Source organism: Sminthopsis crassicaudata, chromosome 2 (genome assembly GCF_048593235.1).
Source record: "Sminthopsis crassicaudata isolate SCR6 chromosome 2, ASM4859323v1, whole genome shotgun sequence".
NCBI classification, from domain to species: domain Eukaryota; kingdom Metazoa; phylum Chordata; class Mammalia; order Dasyuromorphia; family Dasyuridae; genus Sminthopsis; species Sminthopsis crassicaudata.
Window position 1 is genome coordinate 537,671,098 of NC_133618.1, and position 21,932 is coordinate 537,693,029.

Below are 21,932 nucleotides of genomic sequence, written 5' to 3' on the forward strand. Positions count from 1 at the left end.
CCTAAATTCAAATCCAGCCTCAGACACTTTCTGTGAGCCTGAGCAAGTCACTTCACCCTGCTTGCCTCAGTTTTCTCTGTAAAATGAGACGGAGAAGGAAATGGCAAACCATTCTAGTATCTTTGCCAAGAAAACTCCAAATGGGGTCATGACTGGGAAATGACTGAACAACAACATTCCACTATGTTCAAACATCACCTTTGCTTCCCCTCTACAGTTTCCAGGACATTCCTGCTCAAGAGTAAGGTATTTCTAGGATGTAGCCGTCCTTCTCTGGACCTTCTTCCAGACTTTCTCTGAAGCACAGCCCAGGTTTCGTGGCTGTGTAGGTACATACTTCCCATCCCAGAGAAGTAGACTGTATCAAAATTTTGGAGGAGTCTTGATGCTGATATGGACTTTATATTTTTTGTGGGGAGACAGTAGGGAGCCACTGAAAGTTTTTGAGTAGAAAAGTCACATGATTAGGGCAGCCAGTGTAATGAGTACTGGTCCTGGAATCAGGAGGACCTGAGTTCAAATGCAGCCTCAAACACCTAACACTTAGTGGCTGTGTGATCAGGCAACTCAACTCCAATTGCTTCCACCCACTCCACCCCCCAAAAAAATAAAAGTCACATGATCAAAGGGCAGTGGTCTGTAAGATATATTGAGGAGCATTGGGGAGGTAGGAAAGAAGAAAAACAGGAACTCCAGATAAAGAAAAAAATCAACTCAGTCTTTTCCCACTCTGCCTATTCTGGTCATTTTGTTTTTCATGGCTCAGCCTTAGTAATAGACCCCGAGACTCTGAGTGGTGTAAGCTGGGAAAGCAAAAAAAAGTTATCATTTAAAATTTTTTAAAGATTTATCCCTGATCACTAGTTCTTAAACTCTACTGTCCACTTTTTAAGGCAAAGTGAAGTACTAGGGAAGCAGGGCCTACTTAAAAAGGTGCTAATTTGTAAGGATAAGGCTATAAAAGTTGTTCTGAATTTTAGAGGAAGGGGCAAGATTTGATTAAACAGAGACTTTGTATTTTTAAAAGTGTATTAATTATTCAAAATTAAATTTAGTTAAATATTAATTTTATTTACCTTAATATATAAAAACAATGTCCTTTATGATTGAATATAGTAAATGCTCACCTGAAAAGGAGAGAAGAGAACAGAAGAGAAGGAAGAGAAGAAATGAAAGAGAAGAGAGGAAAGGAAAGAGAGAAAAAGAGGCAGAGAAGGGAGGGGAGAGGAGGGAAGGAGAGGAAGAGGAGATTCTTTGGGTGGATACCCAAAGGAAATATGTTGCCAACACCCATACCTGGAATGGAATCCCTGCTCTGTCTACTGAAATTGCTCCCTTCCTTCAAGGTGTAATTTAGGTATCATCTAACTCCTTCCTCCCTGCCCCCTCTGCCAGATGAAAACAATCTCTCCCTTCTCAGATTTCTCAAAGGATTTTGGACTTTGGACCTCACCTTTGCAGTAATCACTGTTTCCATTAAACCAAAATTATTTGTGTAGGCAGTTCTTTTAAAATCCCCCCTTACAATGTGAGCTGGTAAAAAGGAATCTGGAAGCTACCTCAATAGGGAGATGCTGGTTCTAAAACAAATTACCCCAAAATTTTGTAATGGGGAGAATCTTAAATCAGCATTAGGAGCAGCTTTAAAGAGGGACAAAAATCACAAGAAAGTTTTTGAGTGAATGAATAAAAAAGTACATATTAAGTATTGAATCTGTGGAGAGAACTGTGCTAAGTGTTGGGGATACTACTAGAAAAGGAAGACAATCCTTGAGTTCAAAGAGCTCACATTCTAATTGACGTTACAACATATATAACATGGAAGATCCCACAATCCTTAGGGTGAAGCAGCAAAGCAGTTGGTCCTGTTTCTTCTTCAATGGCATTTCCATCAATAAAATCCTATCATTTTCTAGTGTTGAACCATTTGACAGTACCAAGGACTGTGGGGACCAGGATTTTTCTTTTCTGGTTCTGAAGACCCTGAAACTCTAAAAATCCTTAAAGGAGAAAATCTCCTTCAACTCTGTCTCAGTGAGGGACCCACCCTGAGGATGAACAGTTTCATCCTTGTTATCTGGGTGGGGTCCGGCTCAGACCTGAAACTCATAGATTTCAATTCAAATTCCAGCTCAAAGCTGAAACCTATCAAGGAGCCAACTTGGGACCTCACCCATGAGCCCCCATTCAGCTTGTAGCCAAAGCTCCCATTATAAAAGAGTCAAACTTAAAACCCTCTCTTGGCAGAAGTTCCAAACATGCCATGCTATGCCATGCTTGGGATGCCAAGGGCCTCTGTCCACTGGGATACTCTTTCCAGTGCCATCTTCTCTTTATCCTCACCTATTTCCTAACCAGACTTTATACCTCTGTCAGGATTTCTAACTTTACTTCCAATCCCCATAATAAACCTCTTTTATTAATCTAGGTTTTTGGGTCTGTAAATTCTTTTACAGAGAACTTCCGCGCCACCATAAGGGAGTCCCCAAAACTCCCTATCCTTGCGCCAAATCCCAAGGGGTTTCAGGGGAGCCAAACCTCTCTATTTAGTTCCCTGAATCCTGAACCTACCACTAGACCTTATCATTCACAGGGGCTGCTTTCCAAGAAGAGGGATGTGGGCACTGGGCTGGAAGCATTGCCATTCCCAACACTTTAGATTTAAAATATTGGGTTGCCTCCACTGGGGTTTAAGGAGAGATGGTGTTTAAGGCAATAGGGATGGTTTATATACTTGCCACAAAGGTTGACTCTTTTTTCTCCCTTAAGACCTTCTGCTTTGGCTACCTTTACTTATCTACTCTTTAGGAGCACTCAGTTACCAATTCTTGGGGATGGTTGACTCCTCCACAGAATTTCTTCCCCAGATGATGCTCTGAGGGCTGGGATGGAAGCAGGACCTTTGGCTGAGGAGGAGGGCATCCTACTATTCTCAGGGTTCTTGGGCTCTTCTGTCTATTGTTGGCAGTTGGTCAACAATTGTTGCTGTTGGTTGTGAAAAGATGAACTCTTCAGCACAATGACTTCTTCCTTTAGTGAGAGCTTCCAGAACTCTGTGGAAACAGCCTGAGAAGAGTATATAGATTCGTATTTAGATGTAGAGTCCAAATATATTTTAAAGTTCATTGTAATAACCAGTTTATTCTAGGAACCTGGTAACTAAATAACTAACTAAACAACTAACTAGCTACAACAACAGCTTTTGTATAGAATTTTCTCTATGCTCAGCACTGATACTTTACAATAACTCATTTGATCCTCAAAACAACGTGAGAAATGAGTGCTATCATTAGTACCATTTTACAAATGAAAAATTGAGGTAAATAGAGGTTAAGTGACTTGCCTAAAGTCGCACAGCTGGCAAGTTTCTGAGGCTGGATTAATACTCAGGTCTTCTTGACGCCAAGATCAGTGCTCTCCTCACTCTGCCTCTTGGCTGCCCCATCAATTTCTCTGTTCTTTTAACTGACCTTAGTTCTATTTTCGGTTTTGGAAATGAAAGGTCATGTTATCATTTTTGAAAAGGCAGTATGGTGATAATGGCTAGAAAACTGGCCTGGGAGAAAAGAAGTCCTGGCTTCAAATTCTGCTTCTGGCCATACAGACCTCATGACCCTGAATAAGTTATTTCTCAATGTTTTATGCAATTTAAGTTAGCAAGACATGAATGGAGGATTTAATAAATAAATGTAAATAAATGTACATATGTGTTCATATCTGGATGTTTTTTGTTTATTGGTTTGTTTTTTAGCATTAGATGGTAAAACTTTTCCTCCTCCTCCTCCTTCCTACTATTATCTTCCTGAGTGACTGTCCTTATCTCTGGTTTGAAACTTTGCATGTTACCCAAATGGCAGAGCCTAAGGAAATTGCTCTAATTAAAAGTACCCTGTGAAAGGGTATCCTAGATAGGGTTTCTCCTAGAAAGATACTATCCAAAATATTTTCTTTATAATCTTAATATTCTTTTTCTACATAGCTTGTAATTTTACCATTAGAGATTATATATTTCCTAAGGACATGTTATTTCTTCTTTTAAAATATAAAAACTCCTAAATTAACACATTAAATTTCTAAAAATCTTTAATAATCAATATATAACAATTTGTTTATTTTCTTTTTTAATTTTCCTTTTTTTTCAATGAATAAAATCTGTTTTCACTCCCTCCTTCTTCCTCCCAATTAAAAAACAAAACCATTGTCACAAATATGCACAGTCAAGCAGAACACATTCCCAAATTGGTCATATTCAAAAAATGACTTGCAAGCTGAGTTCATCACCACTCTGTCAGGAAGTGGATAGTGTGCTTCATCATGAGTCCTCTAGAATTGTGAACAGCCATCATATTGATTAGAGTTTTCAACTCTTTTGGAGTTGTTTGTCTTTATAATATTATTATTATGTACATTTCCTTCCTACTTCTGCTATTTTTCATCTGCCTTAGTTCATATGTGTTTTTTCAGGTTTCTCTGAAATGCTTCTTTAGTCATTTTTTAAAGTAGCATAATAGTGTTCCACTAGATTTATACATCATAATTTGTTTAGCTCTTCCCCAATTGAGAGTCACCTCCTTAATTTCCACTTCTTTGCCAAAAAGAACTTTCATTTATTTTCTTTCCAAACAAGAGAGTCTTTGATTAGCCAAAGATACTGGATATCTGTGAATAGGTGGAGTGTTAAGATGAGGGATCCAGGGCATGGAAAAGCTAGGTAGGAGGTAGGCTTTGCCAACCACTCAAATGTTGCATTTGAACATCCTTCACTAATGAACTATTTCTGTGAGCTGATTATAGCTAGTTAACTGAAATCCATTCAGAGAATAGGATTTGGGGTTACTTGTCACAAAACCCTGGATATTTCTAGCTTACAAATTAATGATGAGGATGACGATGTCAAGTTTAGCTCACACTAGCAAAACGCTTTATGGTTTTCAAAGAACTTTTCTCACAACAATCATCTAAAGTTGATTGTAAATTTTTATTCTCACATTATAGATGAAGAAATGAAATTTCATATTAAGGAATTTTCTTGGGACCACATAACTAGCAACTGGAACTAGGACGTCTACTCAGATCCATTGTACTATAGTACAGTCACCTCATTGTCACCAAGGTGATTTAGTGACCCATATAGGCACATAGCAGGCAATTAATGTTACTGTTCATCCTTTCTTTTCATCATGAGGGGATGTCTTGTCTTGGGCATGAATTGATTTTAAGTGAAACAGGTGCGTAAAGTTATCAGTCTCACTCTTTCTTCCAGACTCTGGTAAGACAAAGTCAAGATAATTGGGGTAAATGCAGTGAATTACCTTGTCATCTTTTGCCTGACCAACCTCTAAGCCTCTTTCGTGGTCATTGGAACAAACTGTTTCCATCTTCCTGTGTGGGACAGTGACCCTTACCCAAATTAAAATTAGAGGCTCTCTAAATAAAAAGCAAAAAGAATGTATTAAGATTTCGTGAGAAAGGAAAGCTCCCAATGACAGCAGTGGTGGTATAGGAGTGCAAACACAGGATTACATAGATCTTAACTAGGAAGCCCCCACCCCCTTCTGATCTTTTCTCCCATTCACTGGGGGAGTCCAGACTTACATCCTAACACAGAAATCTACCCAAAGACTAAAAATCTACCCCCAAAACAAAAACATACTAGCCATGACACACCTTTTACCATGTCAGGAACTTAACACTAATGAAAAGGTTGGGGGAGACAACTGGAGGGGAAGGTAAGTTTATCTAAGATAATTGAACACCTGTGGCTTTTAGCGATATCTCAACTTGTTATTGCAAAGTCACAATTAGGGCATAGGTGTAAGCCACGTTCTTATGAGAGGTCTTTACTCAGTTTATCACATTCATTCCCATTCCACTAAGGGAAGTTTTTACCTATTTGAAGTAGACACCACCCATCTCACCCATGAGTTTGAGATCTATTGGTTACTCTCAAACTAGTTTAACCAGTCTGATAAGAGTCTTACTAGAATGTGGCCACTATGCATGCTCCAGCTTCTTGGAGCCACAGGTGAGAGTTGGGTGACAGGTGGAAACAAAAGTGGATGAACAGCCCTGAAAAGGACCTGGTAAGCCCTCACACCAGAGGACAAGAGTCCTTCTTGAATACTTAATAATTATTTATTCAATAAATATCTTTCCTAAACCATTTCAATGTGTAGTGATTTCTCTTCTGAATTTGTTATCTATAATTACTCATTTAGCACTGACTTATCATACTTGTTCCCCAACCTTATTTGTGGGTTATATCTCTTGTCTTTTGCATATGCTGATTTTCAACTTTTCATATGTTTTAGTTTTATTTGTATTAGTTCAATAATTCAATAAGCATTTATTAAGGGCTTGTGACTATAATACAATTCCCTCCCCCTCAGACAAAGTAGTATCAAAAGTCCCAAAATGTAAACCTAGAGTGTTAATGAAGTGCTAAACTCTGTTGGCAGAATTACCTCCCCCTTAGTTATCTGATCAAGCATCAGTCTGATTGAGTTAAGAATGGCATAACTAGATTGCCTGAGAAAACAAATTAGCCAGGCCTCATAGGCATTAGAGATCAGAATTTTCTTGTTTTGAGGATCTCCATCCAGAGAGCAAAAACCCTCTACCTATTGGGTCCTTACCTTCTCTGAAACTTAAACAGTTTTGCCTGGAGCACAGAGAGGATAAGGGATCAAGGATCACAAATCAAGGTCTTCCTGGTCTCTGGGGACTTTACATAGCTAAGCCTGAAGACTTGAGGCAGCTGTGAAGTGAATGTCCTTGTCATGTCATCCACTGGTAACCCAAAGACAGAAGATTTTGAAAAAGCAAGATTGCCTTACTTATATCTTCCTCTCCCTCCTTAGGTTGCCCATGCTTTGCACATAATAGCCACTCAATAAATGTTTTCAAATGAATTGATAGACAGGTATGTAGGATCTAAGTATGTAAAATTAAGAGCCATTCTCTAATAGATAGTAGATCAAAGAGTATGAGTAGGCTATAGCCTACAATAATCAACCATTTTAAAAAGTGTTAAAAATCAATATTAGTCAGAAAAATAAAAGTTAAAACAATTCTGATAGATTTTACCTTATACCCATCTAGTAGACAAAGCAAGTAAAAGTTGAAAAAATGTAATGCTGTCAGAGATGCATAAAATAGGCATAGCGGTTCTCTGCTGGCAGAATTGGGGGTCAATTGGTCCATTTAGGAAAAATATATGGAATTATACAATAAAATTGGGGGGGATTCTCTACCTTTGATTCCATTATTAGATTTATAACCTAAGGAGGTTATTAACAAAAAGACAAGGCCCAACTGTACAAAAAGTATCCTAGAAACACTTTGTAAAAGAAAAAAAAAACCAAAAAAACAAAACTAGAAACATATTATGTGCCTAACAATTGGGGAATGACTGAATAAATCATGGTGTATGAATGTAATGGGATATTATTGCCCCATAAGGAATGGCAAATTACAAAGAATACTAAGAAATATGGGAAGATTTATAAGAAGTGAAGCAGAGAGAAGAAAGCTGAACTGAAAAGAAAAATGTACAAAATAACTCCAGCTATGCAAATCCAGCAACATTAAACAGCAACAAAGCAATTCAACAAGCATTTATGAAACACCTATCATATTTGGGGCACTGAGCTAACCACTTCAATCTCTTTAATTAATCCTAAAGGCTTTGCCATTCCCAGAGCTGGATAAACCTACATCTTCCTGCCATCTTCACTCCTCATCTCCATCTTCCCCCCAAGTACACACATATATCCTTCTCCCCCCTCCCTTTGTGGTGATAGCTCATGAGACTGAGGGATTTTGTTGGCCCTAAGCTGGCTGAGCATGTGAGAGTGTAGGCAGAAAATGAATGTGTTCTGTATAGGCAACCAGGCGTGACCACAGTCTCTCATCCTCCAATCCCCTCCTGTGAGTACATGTTGTAATACTGACAGTTTCCTCATCCTATTTTCTGCTAGTGGCTGCTAGTGGGATTCATTTTGGCTATTCCAGTAACTCAAGTAAATTTGGTAGCATTCTGGGTCTTGGGTTAGCTCATCCTACTTCTCATCTGTCTATATTTATTAACTTACACTTTTTTTTCCTCTTGATCAATGATTCTTTCAAAACGAATATTTTACTGATAATTTCTTTTTTTCTTTCTTTTTCTTTTGAGGAAATTCAGGTTAATCAACTTGCCCAGGATCACCCAGCTAGGAAGTGTTAAGAGTCTGAAGCCAGATTTGAACTTAAATCCTCAATTCAGGGCTGGTGCTCTATCTGTGTCACCATCTAGCTGCCCCAATTTTATTGATAATAATTTTTGAAATTTAACACAAATTAAATCCTACCCATCCATTTTGGAGAGCCAATTACAGTATCCAGTAAAAGTTATTAAAATAATCATACTCTTTGACCCAATGATTTCATTATTGGAAATATAACCTGAAAATAGTGTTTAATTTTTTTAAAGAGCTATCTATTCAAAAAATTCTATGGCAAGAATATATGTAGTATTATGAAGTACTCATTATAAAAAATGCTATCCATCTCTAGAGCAAGAACCAGTCAACCTGAGTGCAAATTGAAATATAAGTTTTCCACTTTCTGTATTTTTCTAGCTTTATTTTTTTCACAATAAGGCTAATGTATAAAAGTGTTTTGCATGATTTTTCATGTATAATTTATATCATGTTGCTTGCCTTCTCAATGGGTAGGAGAAGGACTGGAGAAAGGAATAGAATTTAGAATCAAAATAAAAGAATGTTAGAAATAAATACTTTCTAAAAAGATTAAATATAAACATAATGCTATAACTTCCTCCTGTTCAAAAAAGAAGTGTATCTAACTCTTCAGTGAGAGGAATATTTAGCTTAATTGCATACATTAATGTATTTAATGTACTAGATAGAATATTATAATACAATTAACACTAACAAGTATGAGGATTGCAAAGGAATATGAAAAAGTGTTTTGAAATAATGCAAAAGGGGAAAAAAGAAGCATAGGAATGGACTACATACTTAAGAAGTTAGGAAACAAGTATTTTATTGCCTACTATATGCCACTTGACAGAAAAGAAAGATCTGACTATTCAAAGTATATCATAGAAACACTTTATAAAAGCAAAACAAAGACAAAAACAACTCTGGAAACATATTATGTGTCTAACAATTGGGGAATGACTGAATAAATCATGGTGCATGAATGTAATAGAATATTATTGCCCCACAAGGAATGGCAAATTACAAAGAACACTAAGAAATATGGGAAGATTTATAAGAAGTGAAGCAGAGAGAAGAAAGCAGAACTGAAAAGAAAAATGTACAAAATAACTCCAACTATGCAAATCCAGCAACATTAAACAGCAACAAAGCAATTCAACAAGCATTTATGAAACATCTATCATATTTGGGGCACAGACACTGTGCTAAGCATTTTTCAGAGATATTATCTCATTTGCTCCTCACAAAAACCCTGAGAGGTAGGCACTAGTTTTTATCACCATTTTACATTTGAAGAAATCGAGGCAGACAAAACTTAAGTGAATCACACAGCTAAGAAGTATCTGGGGCTACATCTGAACACAGATCTTTCTGAGTGTCCCCCACTCAAGTCTAGCACTCTCCCCATTTTAAGCTTCCTTTAATCCTTATTCTTTGGACCTCTCTTTGACACTTAGCTCTTGCTACTTTGTGTTGTGAGTCATGAGGCACCTGTTTGGATTTTATTTCCTCAAATTGACATAGCTTCATTTCAGAGCTTAGTTTCTTAACAAGAAGAGGACCAAAATGACATCATTATGTTATGAGTCGAGTTACAACGTGTTCCACTGAATATTCTGCCACAGATCAGACACAAATAGTCCATGCAAACATTTGGGGTAGCTACTCTCATTTCTTCTGGGCTAATTCAAGTCTGCTTTGCTCATAGAGCACCCTTCTCTGATGAGGGCACACCATGCTGGGCAGTCCTGTGCCAGAGTCTCCTATGTCATACAATTGATTCTAAAGTTCTTGAGAGATAGCTTGAGAGTGTCCTTATTTGGCTTTTTCTGATCACCTTGTGAGCACTTGCCCTGTGGGAGTTCTCCATAAAATAATTTTTTGGGGCAAACATACATTTAGAATTTGAGCCCAGCAGAGTTGAACTCTTTGCAGTACAGTTAGAATGCTCACCTTAGCTATATACCTTCCAGGGATGTCCACATTGATAATGAGATTGACACCTGTATTGCCAGAGCTGTCTCAGGGTTTGTTTGGGAGGCTCAGAAGGAAAATATGGGAAAGAAGAAGTACTGGACTGACTACCCAACTGAAGATCTACAGAACCATTGTGCTGACCTCATGGTTGTATGCCTGTGAAACCTGAACAGTCCACCAGATGCCATGCCAAGCCAAATCGCTTCCATTTGAATTGCCTCAGAAGATTCTGAGGATCATCTGGCAAGATACCAGATGCAGAGATCCTTTCTCGAACCACCTGCCAAGAACTCTCGAACTGACCTCAGAGCAGCTTCTGGTAGCTAGGTGATGAAGTGGAGAAAGGACTGGATTTGGGGGGTCAAAAAGAACTGAGTTCAAAGCCAGCTGCAGGAATTTCCTAACTCTGCAACCCACCTCATCTCTTTCTGCCTCAGTTTTCTCAGTTGTAAAATTGGAATATTACCACAAATAATAGCATTTCTCTCCCAGGGCTGTTGTAAGTATTGTGAGAAACAATAAACCGTTATGTTTCCTTAGTGGAGGAAAAACTGGAAGTCTAGAACTGGAAATAGTTCAGGAGCTGCAGAGCTCCTGAAACCAGTTGAAACTAGTTAAAACTGAACAAAGCTAGTTGAATAGTAAAACAAAAAAGCTGAAAGTAGGATAAAGGTCAGAGCTAAACTAGAGTAAGCATGTTTAATTGCTTCATGAATATTAACTTCTCCTTCTCTGGAGGAGCTAAAGCTCATTTTAATATTCAATGTACGAAGGGGGAAGAGGGAACATATTAAGAGATGTATGTTGTTATCAGACAGGGAAAGAATGTTAACCTCATCTTCCCACCAGTTCCGGGATAAGGGAGGGGATTCTCTGGCCTGGATTTGGGATAGGATCTGATTTTGCTTCTGAGAGACACGTGGGACTCTGGAGCTTTGTATCTGCTTCCTGCAAGAACATAATAAAACTTTATACTGTTTCATCCATCCTGAGTTTGTTCACTTACTTTACTACATTCTTTTGGGTCCAGGATTTTGTTTCTAAAAATATCAAATGAGATAATATTTGTAAATTGTAAAACAGTGTCTGGCACATAGTAGGTGCTTGATAAATGCTTGTTTTCTTTTTTTCTGTCCGTTGCCAAGTATCTTGGGTATCTGGTCCATTACCACTAACACCAAGGAGTGAAAAGAGGAGGATTATGACCAAAGAAGAACTAGAGATCATTATTGATCACAAAATAGAAAATTTTGATTATATTAAGTTTTTATCCAAACAAAACTAATGCAGACAAGATTAGAAGGGAAGCAATAAATTGGGGAAACATTTTTACATTCAAAGGTTCTGATAAAGGCCTCATCTCCAAAATATAGAGAGAAGTGACTCAAATTTACAAGAATTCAAACCATTCTCCAATTGATAAATGGTCAAAAGATATAAACAGACAATTCTCAGATGAAGAAATTGTAACTATTTCTAGTCATATGAAAAGGTCCTCCAAATCACTATTGATCAGAGAAATGCAAATTGAGACAACTCTGAGATACCACTACACACCTGTCAGATTGGCTAAGATGACAGGAAAAAATGATGATGAATGTTGGAGGGGATGTGGGAAAACTGGGACACTGATACATTGCTGGTGGAATTGTGAAAGGATCCAACCATTCTGGAGAGCAGTTTGGAACTATGCTCAAAAAGTTATCAAATTATGAATACTCTTTGACCCAACAGTGCTACTACTGGATTTATATCCCAAGGAGATCTTAAAGGGAGGAAAGGGACCCACATGTGGCAAAATGTTTGTGGCAGCCCTCTTTGTAGTGGCAAGAAACTGAAAACTGAATGGATGTCCATCAATTGGAGAATGGCTGAATAAATTGTGGTATATGAATATTATGGAATATTATTGCTCTGTAAGAAATGACCAACAGGTTGATTTCAGAGAGGTCTGGAGAGACTTACATGAACTGATGCTGAGTGAAATCAGCAGAACTAGGAGATCATTATACCTGGCAACAACAATACAATATGATGATCAATTCTGATGGATGTGGCTCTCTTCAACAATGAGATGATTCAAACCAGTTCCACTTGCTCAGCAAGGAAGGGAGCCATCTATACCTAGAGATAGAATGATGGGAACTGAATGTGGACCACAATATAGCATTTTCACTCTTTCTGTTATTGTTTGCTTGCATTTTTGTTTTCCTTCTCAGGTTTTATTCTTTCTAGATATGATTTTTCTTGTGCAACAAGATAACTATATAAATATGTATACATATATTGGATTTAACATATATTTTAACATATTTAACATATATTGGACTACCTGCCATCTAGGGGAGGAGGTGGGAGGAGGAGGGAAAAATTTGGAATAGAAGGTTTTGCAAGGGTCAATGTTGAAAAATTATCCATGCATATGTTTTGTAAATAAAAAGCCATATTAATAAGACAATAAAAAATAAAGTCACTGTAAGTAGTAGAAAGAGTACTGTAAAGTCAAAAAATCTGTCAGGCTCAGCTAAGCCACTAATTAGATATGAGCAAATAAGACATTGTCTTAAATAATCATTATCCAATCCAATGCTCTGGTTCCTTGAGAGGAGCCCAGCCTGGATTTCTCTTTATATAGATCAATTTTTAAAAAACTAAATAGAATTTAAAATATTGTCTTCATTGCTTGACCCATTCATAAGTGCCCTTAAAGATGGGAACTTCAAGTGGAAGGAGGGTAGAGATATTTGGGGTTAGACCTACCTCTTTTTCCCACTCCCCCCCAAAAAAATGAGAATTGATTTTTCCATGGTCTCAGAGCTAAAGAATGCCAGATCCAACACTCAATCACAAATCTGCTGATTTCAAATATAGTCTTATTTCCCCTATTCCCATACTGTCTCCCTTGTATAATCAGAGAGGCAGCAAGAGTCCACATGCCTGACCCTGAATAACCTACCTTCTCCTACTTCTCTCATTGTGTCTCTGTAGCAATCCAGAAGGGGACTAAGAATGGAAGGGTTCATTAGCCTGCCTGAACTTCTAGAGCCATGGCCCAGGGAAATTATTTAACATCTTTGAGTCTCCAGTCTCATTATTCCCAAGAAAAATGGGGATATTAAGACCACCTACTTTGTCATGAAATCAAATAAAATAAGGTTATGTATGTGAATTATTTTACCCATCTTCAAAGCAATATATAAATATTAGCTGCAATTTCTAGTTCCAAACGATATATTTGGGATTAAGGATTATTGGGTGAGATTGTTGGGGCTTGTTTATGTGAAAAATTCACAATATCCAGTTTTCCCAACAGTTTTTTTCAAATAATGAATTTTTATCCCTAATGTTGGTATCTTTTGGTTTGTCAAAGACTAGATTGCTATAGTTGTACCCTTTTTTGTCCTTTGTACCTAATCTGTTCCACTGATCTACTGGTCTATTTCTTAACCAATACCAAATGGTTTTGGTGACTGCTGCTATATAATATAGCTTTAGATCAGGTACACCTAGACCACCTTCATCTGACTTTTTTTTCATTAGTTCCCTTGCAATTCTCAACCTTTTATTCTTCCATATGAATTTTGTTGTTATTTTTTCTAGGTCATTAAAATAGTTTCTGGGGAGTCTGATTGGTATAGCACTAAATAAATAGATTAGTTTGAGGAGTATTGTCATCTTTATTATATTCGCTCGGCCTATCCAAGAACACTGAATGTCTTTCCAATTATTTAAATCTGACTTTATTTTTGTGGCAAGTGTTTTGTAATTTTTCTCATATAATTCCTGACTATTCTTTGGTAGGTGGATTCCCAAATACTTTATACTCTCAACATTTGTTTGGAATGGAATTTCTCTTTGTATCTCTTGCTGTTGCATTTTGTTGGTGATATATAAAAATGCTGAGGATTTATGTGGATTTATTTTGTATCCTGCAACTTTACTAAAATTCTGAATTATTTCTAATAGCTTTTTAGCAGAGTCTTTGGGGTTCTCTAAGTATACCATCATGTCATCTGCAAAGAGTGATAGTTTGATTTCCTCATTTCCTACTCTAATTCCTTGAATCTCTTTCTCGGCTCTTATTGCCGAGGCTAGCGTTTCTAGTACTATATTGAATAGAAATGGTGATAGTGGGCAACCTTGTTTCACTCCTGATCTTACTGGGAAAGGTTCCAGTTTATCTCTATTGCATATTATGCTTACTGACGGTCGTAAATATATGCTCCTGATTATTCTAAGGAATAGTCCATTTATTCCTATACTCTCAAGCATTTTAGTAGAAATGGATGTTGGATTTTATCAAATGCTTTTTCTGCATCTATTGAGATGATCATATGGTTTTTATTAATTTGATTATTAACATGGTCAATTATACTAATAGTTTTCCTAATATTAAACCAGTCCTGCATTCCTGGTATAAATCCTACTTGATCATAGTGTATTATCCTGGGGATGATTTTCTGAATTCTTTTTGCTAATATCTTATTTAAAATTTTAGCATCAATATTCATTAAGGAAATTGGTCTATAGTTTTCTTTCTCAGTTTTCGATCTACCTGGTTTAGGTATCAGTACCATGTCTGTGTCATAAAAGGAGTTTGGTAGGACTCCTTCATCCCCTATTTTTTCAAATAGTTTATATAACATTGGGGCTAATTGTTCTTTAAATGTTTGGTATAATTCACATGTAAATCCATCTGGTCCTGGGGATCTTTTCCTGGGGATTTGATTAATAGCTTGTTCTATTTCTTTTTCTGAAATGGGACTATTTAAGCAATTTATCTCCTCCTCTGTTAATCTAGGAAGCCTATATTTTTGGAGGAAGTCATTCATTTCACTTAAGTTATCAAATTTATTGGCATAAAGTTGGGCAAAGTAACTCCTTATTATTTCTCTAATTTCTTCTTCATTGGTAGAAAGATCCCCCTTTTCATTTGTAAGACTAACAATTCGATTTTCCTCTTTCCTTTTTCTGATCAGATTTACCAAAGGTTTATCTATTTTATTGGCTTTTTCATAAAACCAACTCTTGGTTTTATTTATTAATTCAATAGTTTTTTTTTACTTTCAATATTATTGATTTCTCCTTTTAATTTTTGTATTTCAAGTTTGATTTTTGGTTGGGGGTTTTAAATTTGGTCTTTTTCTAGCTTTTTAAGTTGCAGGCCCAATTCATTAATCTTCTCTTTCTCTATTTTGTTCAAATAAGCCTCTAAAGATATAAAATTTCCCCTTATTACCGCTTTAGCTGCATCCCACAGATTTTGGTATGATGTCTCATCATTGTCATTATCTTGGGTGAAATTATTAATTGTTTCTATAATTTGTTGTTTCACCCAGTCATTCTTTAAGATGAGATTATTCAGTTTCCAATTACTTTTTGGTCTATTTACCCCTAACTTCTTACTGAATGTAGCTTTTATTGCATTGTGATCTGAGAAGAAGGCATTTATTATTTCTGACTTCCTGCATTTAATTTTGAGATCTTTATGTCCTAATATATGGTCAATTTTTGTATTGGATCCAAGAACTGCTGAGAAGGAAGTATATTCCTTTCTATCGCCATTCAGTTTTCTCCAAAGGTCTATAATACCTAGTTTAACTAATGTTCTATTTACTTTTTTAATTTCTTTTTTATTTGTTTTGTGGTTTGATTTGTCTAAATCTGAGAGTGCAAGGTTGAGATCTTCCACTATTATAGTTTTACTGTCTATTTCTTCTTGCAACTCTCTTAACTTTTCCTTTAGAAAGTTATATGCTATACCACTTGGTGCATATATGTTTAGTATTGATATGGCTTCATTGTTTATACTACCTTTTAGCAGGATATAGTTTCCTTCCTTATCTCTTTTAATTAGATCAACTTCTGCTTTTGCTTGATCTGAGATAAGGATGGCTACCCCTGCTTTTTTGGCTTTACCTGAAGCATAATAGATTCTGCTCCAACCTTTTACCTTTACTCTGTATGTATCTTCCTGCTTTAAGTGTGTTTCCTGTAAACAACATATTGTAGGGTTTTGACTTTTGATCCAGTCTGCTATCTGTCTCCATTTGATGGGAGAGTTCATCCCATTCACATTTACAGTTAAAATTACTAATTCTGTATTTCCTGCCATCATATTATCCCCAGATTATGCTTTTTCCCTTGACCCCCCTGAACCCCTTTCCCAATATTTAATTTATAGACCCCACTTGTGATGTGCAGCCCTCCCTTTTTAATATCCCTCCCCCCTCCTTCCAAGTCCCTTCCCTTATTCCCATTTTCTTTTTCCCTTTTCCTCTCCCTACTTTTAATGAGGTGAGAGAGAATTCTCTGAAAAACAAATATGTCAATTATTTACTCTTTGAGCCTATTCTGATGAGAGTAAGATTCACACAATGTTTCTCCCCCTCTCTAAATTCCTTCAGATAGGGTATATTTTCTATGCCTCTTCCTGGGATGTAGTTCCCCTCTTTTTATCACTCCTTCCCCTTTTTCTGATACTACCCCCTTCCCTTTACTACTCCCCTCTTTGTTATATCAGCAAAATCAAATTATCCATGCGGACTTTCTATATATCCACAACAGAGATATAGTTCTCAAGAGTTCTTTTTACCTTTTTCTGTTTCTCTTCAGTCTTGTGGATGTAGATCAAATTTTTTGTTTAAGTCTGGTTTTTTTCTTAGAAACAAATGGAATTCCTCTGTTTCATTGAATGACCATCTTCTTCCATGGAAGAAAATGCTAAACTTAGCTGGGTAGTTTATTCTTGGTTGCAATCCTTGATCTTTTGCCTTTTGGAATATCAGGTTCCAGGCCCTTCAATCTTTTAATGTGGAGGCAGCCAGATCTTGAGTGACCCTTATTGTGGTCCCTTGACAATATCCATTCTCTTTGTCAAAAAGTAGTAGGTTTATTTAGGAAAAGAGATTACAGTCAAATGAAGAGATACAATAGACACCAGGAATGGTAAATATGAAATAGAGTTGGGACAACATATAGTTAGCAAGAAAAAGGGTTTTAACAATTAATGATAGAAAGAGCAAGTTGCCTAGTGGAACTCCCAATTAACCAGGAGAAAGGGAACATCCCCTGAGATTGGTGTATACCTTTAGTTGATAGATTAAATTTATAGAGGAATTTAGCACCCCGAAAGAATTAGCTATAAGAAGGAGAAATACACCATGACATATGGTGGGGTGTGAGAAGAGATGCCATGAGGCATGAGAGAGGAATAAAGGGAAAGATATCATGAAGCAGAAGGTGGTGGTGGGCTATAATCCAATAGGAGTTCAGCAAAGATGATGTAAGCCATGGACAGATTTATAGGGGAAATTTAACCTCAGGACTTTGACATTAACTTGGATTTCTGACTGGATGCAACAAGGCGAGGCTGCCCACAACCTCCACATAGGATAAGACTATGAGATTAAACTGATCCCCTTCAGTGCCCTTTCCTGCCTGCCCCAGGAACAATTCCATCAGTACTCCAGTCCCTCTCTGTCAACCACACCCAGTTACTCAGGATCTCATCACTACCACTACTATGGTCTTCATATAAATAGTATTTAATTTATTTTAATGTAGTACAAATATTTTCATAGCTAAAAGTTACAATTTGGGGGCAAATGGGAGTTCAGAGTGCCAGGCTTAGGTCAAGAAAACTCAGCTTCCTAAGTTTAAATTTGACTTCTGTCAACTAGACCAAATGAGCTTCTAATCAATGGATGACCAGAGTTGAATAGCTCAGGCTAGAGGATAAAAGAATCAGGAATCAAATAGAAATTTAATTTCAAATTGAGGAAAGCATCTTGCAAGGAAGGAGGGAAATTAGACCCTGCTGGGACCCCATCCTTAGTAGGGGAGGCCTGAGACAATGTGGGGAGATCTCAACACTTATACCAATGACTGCTCAGTGTGCTGCAGCTCTGACAATGAGGGGTAACAGCACCACTGTGACAAGTTTGATTCATAGCTGGGCTTTATGACCAGAACTTGTCTAAACGAGTCCAGGGCTTGCCTGAGCTCAGAGAACACCTTGTTCTGGTCAAAGCAATACAATAATTATGTGATTTTTCAGAGTGAGATCATCCAGAGGTTGAGTGCAAAGGATTCTTGTTATACCAAGCTCAGAGAACAGCTTGCTATCTGAGCCTTAGCTCTGAAAAACAGGCTGTCTCCTAAAATCTTGACATTTCCCTCTTTTGGTCAAAAGGAGGCCTGAAAGAACCCCTACCCTTCTGGTCAATAAAGTAGAGGTAGGAATAAGTCAAGACGTCACAAGAAGCCAGCTGGGCCAGGGCAAACATTTTTATCCTAAGAGCTCAGGTCCTTTTCCTGTTGGTGTTTCAGTTATAATTGCTAGCCATTGTTTGCTCGTAAGCAGAAAAGGGATAAGGCAAAAATGTAGGGAAAGAAAATACCAACAACATGTGAATCAGGCCCTGGGTGACTGGTTACATAACAAAAGGGAAAAGGACAGTATATAGGACAGTATATTTACCCCTCATCCAGAATCTTGGGGCAGATGTTTTGTCTGCAAACCTTGAGGTTCCCCAAGGTTGTACTATCTACTTAAGACTTTCTTTAAAAAATCCAGGAGTACACATCCACAAGTTTGAGAGCTTTGGGAATAGTTAGAAGGATGTGGCAGGGACCCTTACAACCAATGATTGATTGACAATTGTGAGAAAACACCTTCCATCAATCTTTGAATCTAAGTTTCTGGTCAGCATAGTCCTTGGTTAAAGGTACATAGAGATGGTCCAGTTTCCCAGTCATGCAGAGCTAAGTTCAAAGAATGTAATAAAGTTTTTCATAAATTCATAACCATCATTACATTGTCAGGTCACAGCAATGTCCTGTAACAGATCAAACTATGTAGAGGGCTCAAATGGACTGGTTTTGTCCATTTTTCCATGTCACCAAGGTAACCAAGAAAACATAAACATAAACATCTTGAAACAAAAGACCAAACTAATACAACAATTATCACCTATATTAATTAATATCTAGTTTCCTTGTATTCTAATAATCTATGTCCCAATTTCCATTTAACCAACACATTTGGATTCCAGATGTTTCATGTAGTTATCTGGTTTCTAGATATCTTTTCTTGGACAATAGGTTTTATTCTCAGGACATTTCTAAAGGAGGCTCTGCTTCTCTGATTCCATATCTAGAGATACCTAGATAATTCTGACAACACAATTTAGTAAATGTAGTACTTGAATCTTGAAATCTCAGAGAATTTCAGTTTACATACTACTTGCTATTTCTATCTTTACCTAAATCCTGTCCTTTAAAAATTTTATGGGGATCCAATTGCAAAATGAACTCATCTGCCCTTTAAGATTATCAAACAGATACCTTAAAAAATGGGAACTCCTTAATCCAATTCTGAGCTTATTACTTATTAATTACTTATTAATTCTGAGCATTATATACTCAAAACCTGAATTTCCATGATAGATAAATTTTGGAAGCCAATCATATGCATCTGTACATATGCATTCTTAAAGAAAACAATCTAATTCCATTGTTTTTCTAAAAATTAACTATTCCATTTATAAGTATAACAATGTCATACATAATAACAGAGAGAAAAACTCCCTTGGCTCTGTTTGATTCCAGGCATGAATTATATCTGATGATCAATCATGTAGTCACAGAGTATCAAAAGCAAGGTTCAGGATTAACCAGGTGCTGAAATTTTCTTTTCAGAAAGGAAATAGCACAATGGAGAACTAGTAGGACTATACCTTAGGCCATGCCAAAGTAGTCCCCAAAACTTTTCCCAGGCATAGACATCCATCTTTGTGATTCCCATACTTAAACACTTCATTTTGTACTATTAGCTTCATGATAATTCAGACAATTATTCTTGTAATCAAAACTCAAAAGAGTAATAATTTACAATCCCAAGAATTTTTACCTTAAATAGCAAAATTTTACTACCCTTTACTTATAAATTAAAATCATCCATGATCTGGGGTTTCAGACATACAACAAATTCCTGATAGTTATTTCATCATTAATATGTTGAAACTACTTCTTTAAATCTACCATATATACACTTTCATAATTTCCAAGATTTCCAAATGAAAATTTGCCATTATGTATGATTATTGTTACTATCTGCTTTTTAACAAAATGTACCTCATTAAATATTTAACAGTTTTTGAATATCTATTTTTATTAAACCTTTTAAAAGCCCAATTCATGTATAATAGCATCAAGATTTTTAAAAATTGTTTTGTCTAACAGTATTTCTTTTGCAATGATCTCTCAAATTTCACAACATAAGAGAATTTAGAAATATAGTCATGACACAAACAATATCATGTAACTTCAGATGATACCAATTACATTTCCAAGTTATCACATATAAAATATCATTAATCTTATTACCTTTGGCATTTAAACCCATTTTAGAGTTATCAGGCATAGTATAATTACATTTAATTAATGAAATAATAATAATGTAGTGCTTAGTATATGTCAGTCACTGTGTTAAGCTCTTTACAATCATCATATCATTTTGATCCTCACAACAGCCCTGGTACATAGGTACCATTATTATTTTTCTCTTTACAGATCAGTAAACTGAACCAAACAGAAACAAGATTATATAGCTAATAAATTTCTGCCGCCAGAATGTAATTCAACTTTCTCTCCATTCTTCCAGCATTTTTTTTAAATCACCTGTGTTTGGGAATCTGATCTGAAATGAGAGGGGCTAACAGAATAAGAGGGAGACGGTCTTGACCTGGAGGAGTCACAAGTTCAGTCAAGGAAGGATGAAAAGGGTTGCTATAAAGTGCAAAATGTTTACCTGTTTTTTCTTTACTCTATGATTACTTCCAAAGTAGCTTCCTTCCTTCTTTGCCCTAAAACAATGAAGCTATTAATCTTGCCCTTTATTTTTAAAACTTTTTTCTAAAACAAAATCCTTTTTTCTTAAAACAAATCTACCAAGTAGTACCCCAACACTTAGTAAGGTACTTCAGAAGGGAGTAAGTTCCTGAAATTACACCAAAGTCTTAGGAGTTCTCTCCTGCAATCTTAAAATGATTAGTCTCCAAATTCCTTAATCTACTAAATTGCTTTCAGTAGTTCTATTATTTTGATCATCTAATTCTATATCTGTAATTCCAATATAACTAAAGTTAAAATGACAGGGGGGGGGAAGTGTCTTGCAGATCTTGCAGATGGAAATTATAGTCCATAGTCAGGCACACAGTTACTGAGGTGTATAGTTTAAGAAACAACAGAGACAAGCAGAAGATCAATGAATACAAGAATGCAGTTTAAAAAAGGATATCCTCACCAGAATGATCTGAGACAAATTGGATCACCAGATGTTTTCCTTACAAAGAATGGCAACCCTGACAAGGCAGGAGCTTGGCATTAGACCAGGAATAACAGAGGACTCACCAGATGAGGGGGTCCTACTCCATAGAAATAAATCACCAATGGCATCTAGTCTGTTCCCATGGTATTATAAAGGCTAGTTGCTCAGTTCCATGCCCAGTCCCACTTTAGTCACCAATAAACATCAACTGGACTAAACTAGCTTCCAATCTGTAAATAGCTAGAGCTGAACAAAGTGGACTAGAGATAGGAGAGTCAAGAATCAAACAGAAATTTAATTTCAAAGTGAGAGAAACAGTTTGCAAGTAAGGAGGGAAATTAGACCCAGGTGCTGGGACCCCATCCTTAGAGGGGGGACCTGAGACAGCATGGGGAGAT

General features: G+C 36.6%; 1 long non-coding RNA gene across 1 annotated transcript in view; it reads left to right on the forward strand.

Annotated features, from left to right (window-relative positions):
- LOC141558074 (uncharacterized) overlaps positions 1 to 13,295 on the forward strand; it is a 30,121-nt gene extending 16,826 nt beyond the window's left edge. The window contains exon 3 of the long non-coding RNA XR_012486950.1: positions 13,191 to 13,295. This is a non-coding gene — a long non-coding RNA (uncharacterized LOC141558074). The remainder of the gene's footprint in view (positions 1 to 13,190) is intronic.
- Positions 13,296 to 21,932: the final 8,637 nt, after the last annotated feature.